Raw genomic sequence first — 12,996 nt, 5'->3', positions numbered from 1 at the left:
ACATAGGCTGCATCTGACATGTTTATACCCTTCAGTCCTCTCATTCATGGATATCGGTAGGATTTGTTTATAAGGAACAAAGATTTATTCATATTGTTTTAGAAAATTAGGAGGTTATCATGAGAAGAAATAACATATTTATTTGTATTCTGCATGTATCTCTGAAATTTACTGTTTTCTTCATGGCATACATCTTTTTTAAAAAGTTACTTATGATATTTTAGATATATTAGTTGCTATCATGAATAGGATTAGTTTCCCTTTTTATTTTCTTATAGAGAAAAGCTATTTTCTTTACCAAGTCCTATAATTTCTAGCAGTTTTTCCATTGGTTCTTTTAAGATTACTTAATAGTATACATTGGAAACCTTGGTATATTAGTAACAATAACAAAATAAAGTATTTATACGGTGCTTATTAAATGCTTATATATTAACTAATCAACTCTATGGATAGATACCACTGTTGTCTTCATTTTATAGATAAGGAAACTAAGGCTTAGAAAAGTAAGTAGTGGGGACTGGGGCTATACTTCAGTGGTAGAGCACTTGCCTAGCTTGTGTGAGGCACTGAGTTCGATCCTCAGCACCGCATTTATTCATACACATGAAAGAAAAAAAATGTTCTGCTACACTGATTTGATTTTTTTTTTCTGGGTTACCTTTGGTGGCCTGATTATCTATATGGTATAAAAAACACTTCCTTCTGTGTAATAGTAAAATCATCCACGACTAGTTCACCTGTCAGCTTGCATAATAAGATCTTGCCAAATCAAATAAATACTGATGCAGAATAAAATAAACCACACTCACCACCACTACATACAGAAAAGAAAGAAAAAAGAAGGAAAGGAAGAAAGAAGGAAGAAAAGGAAGAGAGGGAAGGAGGGAGGCAGGAAGGAGGGAGGGAAGGAAGGAGGGAGGGAGGGAGGAAGGAAGGAAGGAAGGAAGGAAGGAAGGAAGGAAGGAAGGAAGGAAGGAAAAAGAAAAGCAATAAGTGGAGCCAGGAGGAAAAATCAGATAGTCTGGCTCCATATCTGGCCACTAAATCTCTATGCTAAACTGAATGGCAATATTCATGTGTAGAGAACTCCTTCCTCATTTCTCTTTTTTCTTTTTTAGTTGTAGATGGACACAATATCTTTATTTTTATTTATTTATTTTTATGTGGTATTGAGGATTGAACCCAGGGCCTTACGTGTGCAAGGCAAGTGCTCTATCACTGAGCTACAACCCCAGCCCTCTTTTTTCTTTTTACCACCCCATCCACAGAGTGTGTGTGTGTGTGTATGTGTGTGTGTGTGTTCAGATATTCATTATTTAATAATGAATATATTTGCCAATAATTTGCTTTACAAATAGTGATACAATGATTAACTTTGTACATAAATAATTTCATGTGCAGGTATAAAACTTTGGGTAAATTCCCAGAGGTGAGACTTCTGGGTAAAAAGTAAATACTTTTCAATTTTTAATAATTTTTTAAAAATTACCAGCAAACTGGGAATAGATGGAAAATGCCTTAAATGAATAAAGGATGCCTATGAAAAATTTATAATTACCAATATCACATTTAATGGTAATGGAATAAGGCGGAAATGTCTGTTTCCACCACTTCTATTCAACATTTTTTTTTTAATATTTTTTTTTTATTTTTTAGTTATCGGCAGACACAACATCTTTGTTTGTATGTGGTGCTGAGGATCGAACCCGGGCCGCACGCATGCCAGGCGAGCGCGCTACCGCTTGAGCCACATCCCCAGCCCCTCAACATTTTTTTTTGAGATACTAACTATTGCAAAGAGGGGAAAAAAAGGCATAATCATAAATAAAGTAAATCTGTCCCTATTTAGAGGTAATATGGTAGCTTATATTTTTAAACCTCAAGGTTTCTACAAGCAACACTACTAAAACCAATAAATGAATTCAGCAATATGAAAAAATCAATTGATATTTATTCCAGCAAATAATTGGAAAATGAAAAATTAAAATATCATGTGCAGGCTTACCAAAAGCTATAAGGATGAATCTAACAAAAGACATCAAAGGCCTCAACACTGATAACTACAAAACACTGCTGAGAGAGCGTAAAGACCTAAATAAATGAAAGCTACATCAAGTTTAGGGGTTGGAAGGTTAAGCTGGTAATTTTCCCAAATTGACCTATAGATTTAACACAATCCCCTATGAAAATTCCAGCAAATTTTTAAAATTAGAACCAATAAGCTAATTCTAAAATTTATATGTACAAAATATGTGAACTGACACTTCACAAAAAGCATATATAAATGGCCAAAAAGCACATGAAAGATATTCAGTACTACTGGGAAATTGATATTGATATTCAGGGAAATGTCAATTAAAACCACCATGAGAAACCATGGCATACCTATTACAATGGCTAAAATTTAAAAAGTAATATCTGATTCATGAGGATATGGAGCAACTGGAATTTTCATAACACTGCTGGTGGAAATGTAAAATACTACTGCCACCTTAGAAAGCAATTTTACAGGTTCCTAATAAGTTAAGTACATGCCTACCATCTGACTCAACCATTTTACTCCTACTGAACATTTTCTACTCAAGAAAAATGAAAGCATATATCTACATGAAGACTTATATATAAATGTATTCTTAGCAGCTTTATTTGAAACAATTGCTTGTGCTTTGCTTAAACCAAGACCACAAATATTTTATTCCTATATCTTCTCCCAAAGTTTATAGCTTTAGCTCTTATATTTAAGCCTATAATCCATTTGGGGTTAATCTTAGTATATTATGTCAGATAAATATACAAACTCATTCTTTTGCACATGGATATCTAATTGTCCCAGTACCATTTGTTGAAAGACTATTCTGTTTTTCTTACAGTGTTCATGGTACTCTAGTCAAAATTTGATTATAAATGTCAAAATGTATTTCTGTACTCTAACATATATTCCATTGATTTATCCTTAAGTCTATCCTTATGCCAGTACCATACTGTCTGGATCAACATAGGTTTGTAGTATGTTTTGAAATTGGGAAGTAAGTCTTCCAACTTTCTTCTTCTTTTTCATATTGTTTTGGCTATTCTGGCCCCCTGGCATTTCCACACAAATTTTAACATCATCCTTTCAATATCTGCAAAATATAAATACTGGTTTCAATTTTTTTAAAGTGTAGAATAAAATGTTGCTTGAATTTAATATAAAAATAAACCACAAATAAAATTAAAAGAATTGCACACATAACTATTTTTCTTCCAAACTGATTTAAAGTGAAGGAAAAATATGATGAAAATCATTGACAGGTTTTAATCATTCATTTTTTAAAAATAGTATGCTTCCAGGAGGCTGAGGCAGGAAGATCACAAGTTCAAAGCTAGCCGCAGCAATAATGATGTGCTAAGTACTCAGTGAGACCCTGTCTCTAAATAAAATATAGGGCTGGGGATGTGGCTCAGTGGTTGAGTGCCCCTGAGTTCAACCCCCAGTAACCCCCATAATAAATAAATAAACAACTACTTATTGACTTCCTACTAGGAAATATGAAGAAAATGGCAGTTTTATGTATTCTTTTTGTAGTCTATACCCATCAATGAAATTTTCTTAATTATTATATTTAAATTATCAGAGGTTATATTTACAGTCTGTTTTGTAATAACAATTTCTGCCAATATTCTTGTCTTAGTTCTATATTTAAATCAATGTAAATTTGACAGTATTTTACCACACTTTCTCCATACTTAAATCCTCTATTTTCATTTATTTCTTGGGTCACTGAATTTCTTAGACAGGTAACATTTTCCAGAGCACTCATCAGTTCTGTGAGTGATGAGTTTCTTCACCTTTGTTAAAGTGTGTACTTGCCTTTATATTTGAAGGACAGCTTGCCTGGTTTTGGTAGATTTGGGTCACAAATATGTGTTTTCCAAATATGTGTTAAGTATTCTTTCATTTGTGTTAAGTATTCTTTCATTTCCTCTTATCCTAGAATTTTGCATTTGTCCTTTTAACTCTAATTCCCCATATCATTCTTTTTGTGGGCTAAATTCATCATCTATAATATTTCCAAGAATGATTCATGAATGTTATATTCCTTGAGAACCTTCATTTTTAAGAATTTCTGCCTGCTGCATTTACAATGTAAAGTTCAGTCTGACTGGGTATAATATTCTTGGGCAGTACTTTTTCTCAGAGTTTGTAGATGACTCTATTATCTGAGATTAACATATTTTTTTTCTTGTGTTTCTTTGCCTGGAATCTACACAGCTCTTTTTATTTGTCTTTTACTTCACCTTTATTTTTTGGGAGGTGGGGGTTGCTGGGAATAAAATTCAGGGTCTCATGTGGGTCAGGCAAGTGCCCTAGCACTAAGTTATACACCCATCCCCCAAGCCCTTGTAAACAGGTTTATCTTTATGTAAGAGGCTTAGCAAACAAACTAGATGATGTCCCTCCCCACTTTTTTGTTATGGGCCAGGCTATATGAGCAATGACCAAACAGATTCCATTTTGCCCTGAGACTCCATGCCATTTAAGAAATGCTTCTCCCATGGGAAAGCCCCGCCTCTATACCCATCAATAGTTGCTTAGTAAACATGTTTGGCAACACAAAATGTCAATTCTTACACAATGTAGAATTGTTCTCTCTTTGGTTCCCATTTTTCTTAGACAACGTACCCTGTCAGAGATTGTTGTCTAGACATTGGTAACCATTCTTTAACTTATACTCAAGTAGGGATGTTTTGGACCACCCCTTTTTCTGCTTATGATTTTAGATCTCATAACATTTGTTTATGGTTTGAATCATAGCAACAGCCACTTATGCTTTAATATGGTTCTGGACTATAAAAGATGTACTCAAATCCTAGGAGGGGGTCGAAGGGTGTAGACTTGCAGCCTACCACTTGGCCTACCAAGTGTGGACTGCAGTTGGTGAATAAAGTTTCTGTCCCCTGCTTTTAGATGGACTGGGTGACTTATTGCAATCTCTCCTTAACATTTTCATGCTAGGCAAGTACTCCTCCACTGAGCTTGAGCTACAACTTCAGCCCTAGATGATATCTTAATTATAACCATTCTTTCATTTTTTCTTCATAGATTACATGCCCCTTTCAACTAGCAGTTGTACTTTGTATTCTCTAATGTGTTTTTGGACTCTTTTAATAACATTTTATTTTAACAAATTTTAAAACATACACAAGTATACAAGAATAATATAATGTAGTTTCAGGTACCCATAATCCAGCATCATAATTTATCGATATCCCCCATCTTGTTTTTGAAAGCTTGTTTTGTTTCATCTGGAGAATTTTTGTTTTGGTTTGGTTTTTGTTTGTGATATGTGGATTGAACCTAAGGCTTTGTGCATGCCAGGCAAGTGCTCCACATCCCAGCCACATCCACAGCCTCCATTTGGAGAGTTCCTTACTTTAAGGATAACATTTATCCTTATGTTAGATAACATTCTTTTGTCCTGAATATTTTTTAAATATTTGTTTAGTTGTAGATGGACACAATACTTTTATTTATTTATTTATTTTTATGTGGTGCCGAGGATCCAACCCAGTGCCTCACACATGCGAGGCAAGCTCTCTGCCACTGAGCCACAATCCCAGTCCCATGTCCTGAATATTTATAATCTATTACTAGTTGCTTGAATCACCATTTTCCTATGCATGTTCTATACTATCTTATGCCTTTCTGTTTGTCAGTAATTCTATATTTAATCTACTCCAGAGACTGCAATCAGTCTTTTCCTTTCTTTGGGGCATGTGATACCTCTATCTCTAATCCGGTTCTAATTCCATCTAACTTTCTTAGCTATTTATAGAATAGGGACTGAATGGGAGGAGGACATCTGAATCTAAGTTTTCTTGCCCAGCTTTTCTACCCTTTTAGATTTTAGAAAATCTAAAGAAATAGATTTCATTTCTGAGGGTATGCTTTTTCTATTCCCACTTTCTGTGTTTTCTTCTTCTCAGGAACCATCAGTGTATTTACTTCTCTTCTCAAATATAGTTTTTTTTTTTTTGTACTAGGAATTAAACTCAGGGGTTCTTTATCACTGAGTTACCCACCAGCTCTTTTAATTTTTGATTTTGAGACAGGGGCTTGCTAAATTGCTTGAGGGCTTTGCTCAATTGCTGAGACTGGCCTCAAATTCGAATCCTCCTGCCTTAGCTTCCTGAGTTGCTGGGATTACCAGCATGTTCCACCACACATGGTTTTCAGATATGGGTTTAAAAACACATGGAGGGCTGGGTAAGGTGGCGCACACCTGTAATCCCAGCGGTTTAGGAGCCTGAGGCAGGAGGATTTTGAGTTCAAAGCCAGCCCCAGCAAAAGCAAGGCTCTAAGCAACTCAGTGAGACCCTGTCTCTAAATAAAATACAAAAAATACAAAATAGGGCTGGAGATGTAGCTCAGTGGTTGAGTGCCCCTGAGTTCAATCTCTCACACCTCTCCCCCCAGCAAAAAAAAAAAAACATATGGAGGAATCCACAGATCTCTGTGCCTCAGAGTCCAATATTTCTGTCCTCAAACATGCATGGAATACAGCATATTTTGATCATTGGCAAAAACTTTTGAACCTTACAAACACTCAAATTCACCTCACTATCATGTACTGAGAATGGCAGAGTGTAAGACACTATTTGGTGAATAGGCATAGTATTCCCATGTTCACAGAGAGACATGCCTTACACAGACAATCCCAGTCAAGAGCCAAAAATGCCCTGGTAAGGAGTCATTAAAACACTACATTCCCTGTAAGTGCTACATATGGAACTTCTCTTCAGTTTGCTAGACTGAGTAAATAAATGGTGTGTCGTGAGGGGGCAAAATTGCTACTATGCAGTCAAGGAGAGAAATAAAGAATGTCCATGCGCTTCTGCCCCTTTTCAATGCTTTATTTACTCAAATCACTCAATGCAATTTCAGACTATAGGTTCTTAATCCAGAAAACGACAATCCTTAATGCTAGGCACTGCAATATACATAATCAATTCACAACAAACAATTCTAGATTAATTAATTCACAGCAAACAATTCTAGATTAATTCTAAGCACTGCAAACACACTTAATCATGACAGGCTAATGACAGACATTTCCTCTGCATGCTAAGTTCAAAACTCTCAGGCCTTAGGCTTTATGTCCAGCAGATGCATCCACACTCAGACTGAGGTAACCAGGTCTGGGACCAATGCAGGCTTTTCCTGGCATGGAGTGGATGACCAGTTGAGAGGGTCATAGGGAGAAGTTTTGGCTCTCACCAAGGTCCAGACAGGCAGTAGAGTTTGAGAGCAGTGAGAATCATGCAGAGGCTCAGGAACTATGACAAGTGATGGGATGTCAGGTCCTCATCAGGCTCTCCAGCTTGAGTGCATCCTTGTTTTGGCTGGCTGAGTCCCAGTTCATTTGCTCTATACTAAATTTTTGGGCTTTGGACCCCCCCCTTTCAATCCTTACCAGTTACCACCGGATTTCTCAGTGACATCATTTACCCTGGGGTCAGAAACATCTGGTCTGGTGGTCTCCACCCTGATCTTCTCGCCTTTCCCTCTTATCAGGCAAGGACAGCCTGCCAAGGGCTTCACTCTGTTCATCAGGGTGATGGGAAGTAACTTATCTGAGGCCATACTGGAGGGCTCTGTGGGTGTGCCTGATGAAACTGCAGGTTTTAAACTGGAGTAAAATGGAGTTGCTTAGGCTCAGACCTAAGGCCATCCTAACTTAGTGCTTCCAGCCAGACATAAATACTCATTTTTCATAGCCAAGAGTGGGCTAACTCCAAAAGTGTTTATCTGCCTTTAGCTCACTGGCTTCACTTCCACAGCTATAGCTCATGAGGGAACATACAACTAGCCTAAAGCAGATGGAGATGTTATGCTCGAATTCAGAACCCCCAAAAGACCACCAGAGACCAAGATCGATGTAAGCAGCAAAGAGGTGTTTATTGCGAGCTACCTTGGTCCTCAGCACGCACACAGCAACTGGTGACACTGAGAGGCCCCGAGCCCAGGGTTTGCAGCAGTTTTATACACTCTTTGGGGAAGGCAGGGACTTCACATACATCTCAGCAAATCATCACACACTGCGGGAAAATCATAAACAACTCTAAAACATGATTAGCACATTCACTGGCGGGAACAAGTTGGGTAAGGGTGATTGGTTAGTACAAGAGGGGGATTCGTTTGAACTGATTGGTTTAAGCCACAAGGGGAGTGGTGCTTTGAACTACATGGTCTCCCAACATGTTATCAACCACCATAAACTACTGGGAGGGTCATCTGGCATCCCAGGTATTTTCCCTGTCTCATGCTGATTGGTGGTTGCTAGGGGGTTGTTATGGGTCCTCACCTATCCTGACTGAGTCAGGGACACCTGGCTCTGCAGATCTCTCCTGTTATTTGTAGATAAACAACTAAGCAGGGTGGGTATGTGCTTAGGAGTGCTCTGTGGGTCTTTCCAAGGACAAGGGTCACGCCCCCTTCCTTGGACAGGCTTTGCTCTGAGGTAGAGTCTGGTTTCTCAGAGACACGTGGGGAAGTACAAGTCTAGGAAACGGAACTCAAGAGACAAGAAATGCATCAGCACTTTTCACCCCAGCTGTCTCCCAAGCACCCGTGTTCCCAGAAGACTCTGAAATTTTCAAGAAATTCTGTGAATTTCTCAATTTGCTTAATTCCATAGCCACATAAACTGCATAAATTAATGAGAAAAATAATTCTGCATCCAAGTGTTTCTTGAAGTTCAATAAGTGACTCAGTCACTTGAAGTAACCTGAGGAGCTTTGGTTAAATCAGATGGTCCAACCCATAGTATTCAGGCTCTGATTTCTGAAAGTCAGGAACATGACACAGTTGCTGACTTTTTAAAGGTGTTTGAATGTTTTTTATCCATAGCTACCCATCTTGATCACTCTGAAGCACTGTCTTTCTCTTTCTTAGGTTCTTAGTTCCACCACCAATTGTCTCTTTGATCCACCATTTCAGGTCAAGTCATTCCCCACATCTGCTGGTAGAATGTTTTCTTTGATTTCATAAGATCTGATATGGTATTTTCAGACTTGTACCATACCAGCCATTGTGTTCAGTAAGTAGAAATGAAATACTTTCAGACTCCAGAAGTTGGCTGAGTGAGCAGACATTTCCAATCCTCTCTCCTTTGCTATTTCACCTGACATGGGTTAGAAAACTTAAATATTCTATTTTATTTCTTCTCTTGCATTTGAGGGTGATAGATTTATGGCCAAGAAGACATAAGCCAGAACTCTAAGCAATAAGTTTTGTGAAGAAATTTAAGGGACGTCTTTTTCTCAGAAATGAGACAGCTGATATGCCTCTTCATCTTATTATTTTGAACTCAGATAGTAGTTGGAATTTCAGCTATCATCTTGGAACAATGTGGGAAAAGCCAACAGAATTGTAGAGGTGCTATATCCTGTCACTATTGAATTGATGAACCAATGCCAAAAACTACTGTAGATTTTGTGATGAGAGATTAAAAAAAAAAAGTTTAAACCACTCTGAGTTAGTTTCTCCAGAACTTTCAGCTTAAATGAATAATTTAAAAATAATTCCTCCATAAAAACTGATTTCTTTAGTACAGAAAAATATATTCTGAATAGTGGAATGAATCTGACCTAACTTTCCTATGAACATATATGAATATACTACAGTAATCTTACCATTATGTAATTTAAAAAAATGTGAGTAAGTAGCAGAAAGATCAACAGAATAGACAAAAGCAAAGGGCAGTGGGGGGGGGGGTGGCAGGGGGAGGAGGAGAACAAAAGATAAGTACTAGGGACTAAATTGGAGCAAATAATATAACATGTATTTATAATTATATCAAAACAAATCCTAATGTTATGCATAGCTAATATGAGTCAATAAAAAATGGAAAAAAAATAATTTTGGTATTTAGGCAATGACTCAAAATGTACATTTTTTTCCAAAATGTAAATTTCACTAATTCCATGCTGCCTGTAGTTATTTTGTAATTACAAACACTTCCACAAGTTTCACTCCTTAATCATGGGAACAAAATCATCCACTTTATTGAAAGTTTCACATATATTAAAAAAAAAAATACTGCTAAAATGGAGACCAAGTTTGTAGCACATGACCATTAGGAGACACAATCAAACCATATCCAAACCATAGCACCTTTCTTCTCTATACCAGACTATACGTTTTTTTTTTCCTTTTGGAATAAGAATGAGATCTAGAGACCAAGGCTGGCAAAACTATTTTACTTTATTCCCTATTAAATACAATGCCAAGCAATATCCAGATAATACCATTGAACTCTTTACCAAAATTAGGATGTGATTATCTGTTGGTCCAGCCAGTCTTAGATTCTAAAAGATGGATGCTGCCCTTGATTTGGGATAGGGTAAAAACAGAAAGCTCTAAAGCCTGTAGCCAAACTCCTATGAGACTTACAGAGCAATTATTTCAGAAAAGGGCTGGGGAAGAAGAAGGCTGTCCTGGTGGCTTTCATTACCTTCTTTGGGTGTGTGCATGTGTATTTTTGAGAATTTAACCCAGGGGTGCTCTACCACTGAGATACACCCCAGTCCTTTTTTATTTTGAGACAGAGCTTCACTAAGTTGCTTAGGGTGGCCTCAAACTTGCTATCCTCCTGCCTCAGCATCCTGTGTCATTGGGATTACAGGTGTGAACCATTGCATCTGGCTTTCATTATCTTCTTCTTCTTTTTTTTTTTTTTTAAAGAGAGAGAGAGAGAGAGAGAGAGAGAGAGAGAGAATTTTAATACTTATTGTTTTTTTTAGTTTTTGGTGGACACAACATCTTTCTTTGTATGTGGTGCTGAGGATCGAACCCGGGCCGCACGCATGCCTGGCGAGCACGCTACCGCTTGAGCCACATCCCCAGCTTTCATTATCTTCTTAAGGCAAAATTATTAACCCACTGTGACATCAATTATAATTTTTTAACTTTACCTCGTGTGCCTGGGTCAAATTTTTTTCTAAATTATTTATAGTGGCATGTATATCAAAGCAAGCAGGAGTTCTAACCAAGAGACATTAAGCAGAATCTTCAGATACTTTATGTTCTGCTCCCTGGGTGAAAATGTACAGTCTATCTTTCTGGAAGAGGCACAGAGAACTTGTTAATACATTGACTGAGAATAGTAGTTTATTAACCTATTACTTCACTCATCTATCTTTTTTTATGTCCCCCAAATCTTCCTGTTTCTGACTTAAGTGATCAGCAAATGTATTAGGTGTTTCCTGTGTATTCACACAGAATGGGAATACCATGGAAAATACAGAAATGAAACCACCAGTTTTGAGCTGGGCACATCATTGCCCAAAATAAAAATCACACTCCCCAGCTCTCTTGTTGCTAAGTATGGTCTTATAGTTCTGGCAACTAAGATAAAAACTGTGAAAAGGAAGGTGATTCAACTGTGAAGAGATTTCTTTTTCTTTCTTACTTCCCCTTTTAAAACTTTAATTCTCTTTCCAGAGGAGCTCCAGTTGCACTCTGGGACAAGAAGATGACCCCTGAGGATGGAAGACACAACATGAAGATGGTGGAGCAGAGAGACAGAAGGATCCCAGAAATCATCATGGACTGTCATACCAGGTCTAGATTATCTATTTCCAGTTTCGTGTACCCAAGAAAGGAATAAATGCTTATCTTGTTTACTCTGATTTTATTTGGAGTTCTTTGTTATGTGTAGCCAGATTGACAGAGTTAGGGTCTTATATACTAGATCATTTTTTTTTCCCGTGAGTGACAGTAATTCTGTATTAAAATATTGCCCTGAGCAATGCTCTTCAGCTTCTCCTTCAATAGGGTTGCTCTGGAAAGCTGAGAAGTGTTCCCTTGAGCCATTATTCTTCTATTCTTTTTCACTTTTGCCTGGTAAAATCTTATTCAGCTTTTTCCAAGCTCTTTTATTCTTCCTACCATTACCATTTCTCTCTGGCCTCTCTTGACTGAGTTTTCTATCAGGAGCTTTAGGCATGTGGAACCTGGCTAAGAACTTTGTTCTATCCTTTGTCTTTCATTAATTCCTTTGTTAATCAATCATCTTGGCCAAAAATTCCTAAGAATCTCAAGAATGGATGCTCACACCCCATCACACATGTGCCATTTCTACATTGTGTAAGCATTTTCCTGAGGATAATAAAGCAATTAAAAATATAATCCTTTAAAGCAATTCAAATATAATTTGTACCTGCCACCAATGGACTCTACAAAATAGGGAAAGGATTAAAGAGAGGAATAGGAGGGGGACAGGAACAATAGTAGAATGACTTGGATATTATGATCCTATGTGTATGTATGATTACACGACTGGTGTAATGCTACATCATGTACAGACAGAAGAAGGAGAAGTTATATTCCATTTATGTATGATGTATCAAAATGCATTACTGTCATGTATAACTATTTAGAACAAAAGAAGGGGGGAATGGGGAAATTGTAAGGAAAAAAACCGATCAAAACCACAGTTAAACAGTGAGAGCAGGTTTTGGGGGTGGGGGCAGCAGAAACCTTTGTGTGCACACTCTCCAGTAAACACTGTTGTGTTCTAAACCATGATACTGTCCTCTTGTATTATATGACATGCAATATTTTGAATTAATACATGCTGTGTGATTGGTTAAGCTTCTAATGCTCCATTGCAAAAGATATTTTTCATAACTTTGATGAAGAGTTGTACTTATTTATTTCCTATCACAGGTCCCAGCTGTGTTTGAATTTATATATTCCAGCCGTGGGAAGTTTTTTCTTTCTCTTTGACCTGCACAACGTTTTTTGTTTTGTTTTGTTATTTTAAATTTCAGGATTTTTTTTTTTAAAAACAGTATATTTCAAGTGTTAACTGGCCACACTTAGCTTTTGGTAGATACTATATGATTGATTATCCCTCTTGCCAAAGGTCAAGAGATATTTACTGAGGGCCTATTCTATGCTATGCAAAAGGTTAGGTCCTCAAGGTACACAGTTAACTAAGACATTAA

The sequence above is a fragment of the Marmota monax genome, unplaced genomic scaffold (assembly GCF_021218885.2).
Source record: "Marmota monax isolate L192 unplaced genomic scaffold, Marmota_monax_Labrador192_F-V1.1 WCK01_AAM20220418_F8-fsc00018, whole genome shotgun sequence".
Taxonomy (NCBI): Eukaryota; Metazoa; Chordata; class Mammalia; order Rodentia; family Sciuridae; genus Marmota; species Marmota monax.
This window is presented reverse-complemented; position numbering follows the sequence as displayed.